This window comes from Hipposideros armiger, unplaced genomic scaffold, assembly GCF_001890085.2.
Source record: "Hipposideros armiger isolate ML-2016 unplaced genomic scaffold, ASM189008v1 scaffold_85, whole genome shotgun sequence".
Taxonomy (NCBI): Eukaryota; Metazoa; Chordata; class Mammalia; order Chiroptera; family Hipposideridae; genus Hipposideros; species Hipposideros armiger.
In genome coordinates this window covers 3,973,798-3,977,819 of record NW_017731435.1, presented here as the reverse complement: position 1 = coordinate 3,977,819, position 4,022 = coordinate 3,973,798, and the positions used below count along the sequence as shown (strand labels likewise).

The following is a 4,022-nucleotide window of genomic DNA, read 5'->3' as shown; positions in this document are numbered from 1 at the left end:
TTACCCAAAGCATGTCCCTTATTTCAACATTCTACCTTCTCCACTTTCTGCATTCTTTTGGTTATTTTCTGGTATAGTTAAAAAATTGCTTTAGCAATATTTTATGATTGTTATGTATGGATTAGTATGAAACAAGCTACCCCATCATTACTGAAAGCAGAACACTTGGTTCATACTTTTAAAAAATGTATTTATATTTTGACCTAATTTATATTCTGACCAACAGTAACTAGGGTTTCATGTTTCACACTTGGGCTAGCACTGGGTACGGGCAAATTTTTAACAATTAGATTGATTTTAAAATATCATGTCATGGTATCGTGGTGGGGACAGCGGCGGCAGCTACACCGGGTTGGGCCCCTTCCCTCCTCCACTCCCCCCCTCCACCCCTTCCCCTCAGCTGTGGTTCCTGAGGAGTCCTAGGTTTATGGTGAGGTGGCGACAAGCTCTGGGGTCAACTCTATCCTGAAAGTCCATCCTCCCAGGAAGAAGGGAGAGAAAGAAAGACCTCCTTGTAAGAAAGGCTTGTGTATCCCATGAATGAGACAGTGGAAAACCAGTTGGAGTATAGCAGGACTCCAGAGCCAGACACATGGCTCAGAAAAGGACACCAACTGGATGGCACTAGGACAGGTGACAATGACAACCACCAAGGAGATTTGGCGCCCATTTTATTTTTATTTTTTTATTTTTATTTTTTATTTTTTTTAGCTGAGCCATCCTGCTACCTGTTGGCAGCTCAGCGGCTGCTCAGCTCGGGCTGGACTCGAACCGCTGTTGCTCAGAGCTCAAACTCTTGAGTGAGCTCTTAACCAACTGAGCCACTCGGCCGGCCCTATTTGGCGCCCATTTTAGAGGCATCGGTTCTCTATTCCCATCATAAGAAAAAGATCTGAGGAACATGAGTCCAGTGATGAAGCGTCTCAGGAGGAGGAGGGGTTTATGGGTATGTCCCCTCTCGTGCAAGCCCATCCTGCTCTGGAAGGAATGGAAGAGTGTGTTTGTAAGGTACGGGAAGGTCGATGACGAGGAATGAAGTGCTCCCAGACTGGCTCAAGATAACGACTTCCTCCTACGCGGACACCGGCCCCCTAGGCCTTCTTTCGGGGCCCGTTTTTAAGAGCATTTTCAGAATGCACACGGAGACAGGCAACCTCTGGACACATCTCTGATGCTGTGAATTCTTCCTGTGCCTGGAGTCTTTTCATGTTTCGCCCAAGCATCTCCTTTGTGGCCCCTTTGCAAGAGAAGGTGGTGTTCAGGTTATTCTTCTCGGGGGCCATTCTCTGCCTTTCTTTTTCATGGCTCTTTCACACAGTCTACGGCCACTCAGAAGGGGTCTCCCGACTCTTCTCTACACTGGATTACTCTGGTATTGCTCTTCTGATCATGAGAAGTTTTGTTCCTTGGCTTTAGTATTCTTTCTACTGTAATCTAAACAGTAGATTCATCTACTAGATTGTCATCTGTGTGCTGGGCATCGCGGCCATCACAGTCTCCCAGTGGGACATGTTTGCCGCCCCTCAGTACCAAGGAGTAAGAGCAGGCGTGTGTCTGGGCCTAGGCCTGAGCGGAATCATTCCTGCCTTGCACTATATCATCGGAGGGGTTGCTGAAGGCTGCCACCACAGGACAGATGGGCTGGTTGCTGCTCACGGCCGGCCTGTACATCACGGGAGCTGCCCTGTATGCCGCCCACATCCTGGTACACTTCTCTCCTGGCAAGTATGACATCTGGTTTCACTCTCATCAGCTGTTTCACGTCTTTGTGGTTGCTGGCGCTTTTGTTCACTTCCATGCTGTCTCCAACCTCCAGGAGTTCCGTTTCATGATCGGCGGAGGCTGCAGTGGAGAGGATGCACTGTGATACCCACCAGTAGCCAGGGACCGTGACCCTGAACCAGGGCCAGCAGTGCTGCAGGCCTCCCCTCACTGGCCTCCAATGCTGGTCCAGAGGAGCCCCAAAACTCTGACAGCCTCGTGGGTTTGGTGACTCCCCAGGGGCTCCACCTGGCACACAACTCAGGAGAGAAAAACAAAACTAAATCACACCTCAGAGGAAGGAGTGCGTCGATTGAGAGGAAAGGAGAAACAGTCCTGAGCGCCTTGCTCTCGGGATCCCCGATCGAGGGCTCTGCCAGACCCTGGCTACCTGGCTTCTGGTCCTCATCCTATTTCTGTGAAGAATACGGAGAAACAGGTCAGTGGGTGGTTCATTCTTCTCCCCTTTCTCTCCTTAAACAATAACACAAACCAATTGAGGCGAACATTTATATCCTATTAAGGGATGGGAGTGTGATTTTAGATGCTCTTTTGGGAGAACAAAGAAATTATTGTAAGTAAGATTTCTAACTTACTGTTGAAATAAGAATTTATATAAATATTTAAAACATAAGAGTAGGGGATGGAGGGGGAATTTTTGTATAGAAGAAACACGCAAGTACCAGACACTGTTTCCATTTTTCACAAAGTGACTATAGGAGGCTCAGGCGCTAGCCCCAGAATGTGTGATGCCTTGGTGCACACAGATGCCTTCTAGAGGCGACACACCTTGGACCCCAGCGGGGCAGAGAGCACAGCCCCAGCCCAGCGATCACATGACCACTCATGCCTGAGAGGCTGCTGGAGTCCTGAGGTAGAGGGAGCAGGCATGTGTTTTCTCAGTGGAAGTCGCATGTGAATGGCTAACAGGGTGTGTCAGAGGCTAACTAAGTTGTCCTGGGAGAGACTGACTTGTCACTATGCGGGTGGCCCTCTCTAAGCCACCTGCTTGGGAAAGTCAGTTATGCTGGCAAAGGGGTGGTGGAGACAGTGGGGGAGCTCTGGAAATGTTAGCAGGGCGGTTGAAGTGGCTACTTCCTGGCATCCTGTTCAGCTTGGTGGTGATTTTATCTGATTGCAAGGATGTGACCGCTTCCCCTACCCTTGTTATGGAGCTTTGGAACACCCTGGAAATTTCCCTCAATGAAAATCACTGCCCTAACCACCTTTCCTCCTCCTGGGGATAAAAACCGGCCTTTCCCTGGAATCACGGTTCCTGGCATGGAGCCAGCCACGAAAGGGATTCTGCCTTGTCCAGGTGCCTCCCGAGCTCACTTCCACAGGTTGGGAGAATGCCCCCTTGGGGTTAGGAAGGATGAGTTTCCCCTCTGGCCCACCGTCCTAGTGAGCCTTGGCATGACGGGCACATCAGCTCTCCTTGAACAAGAAACAGTAGAACTCATGGAAAGCAGACCCAATACCCACCATGGAGCTGTCAGCATTCCCTGAACCCCGTTTTAAAGGGATGGCGAGAGAAGTTTGAAAAAGAAAGTGTATGTTATTGCCAGGGAGTCTGGTAGAATCTTGAAAGCTTATTTGAAGAGCTGCTAGAAGCAAAGGAAAGATTGCTTATGGCCCGGAGGTTACTGTGACGGTGTCAAGGACAGTGGTAGGGAAAGGCTCTGGTTCATAGAATTCTGATCTTGGCTCATAGGTGAACCACCCAAATAGCACTTGATTCTTGGGTTACTTACTGGCATCCGAGACTTCAGGTGATTACGTTACACCCTGGGGATTATGGGCATTAGAACTAGACATTGAGGCCCTAAGCACGGGGCTGGCATCCTCAGCTGGTGTTTGGAAATACGGGAAGGGTGTCCTACTTATTCGGTGCAGGGTTTTCTCAGCTCTTTTTCTCCTTTCTCTCCCCTTCCAATCTCCAGCAAAAGCTGGGGACCAGGAAAAAAGAGTCCATTGTAGAACTTGGGAAGAAACTAAGAGTATTTTGGTTCTGGGTAAGGTCACTGCCACGGGTGCTAGGTGGACCCAGCAAGACCCAGTGCCTGATTGCCGAAAGAACGGTATTACTCCCTGAGGACACAGGCCAGCGGGCAGTGGCTTCTGCCAGGAAGCTCCCTTAGTTGTGTGGAAGCAGCAGCGCCTATCAGAAGCCAGGCTTGCTCTTCGGTCGTGCACTTTGGGACACGGGGTACAAGATGCAGCATCGCCAACAGAGGTAGCCGTCTCTGGGCATCGCCCAA

General features: G+C 49.9%; 1 pseudogene; it reads left to right on the top strand.

The window, feature by feature from the left end:
* The first annotated feature begins 536 nt into the window (after nt 1-536).
* On the top strand, nt 537-1,867 carry LOC109383546 (adiponectin receptor protein 2-like; annotated as a pseudogene).
* The last annotated feature ends 2,155 nt before the right edge of the window (nt 1,868-4,022 follow it).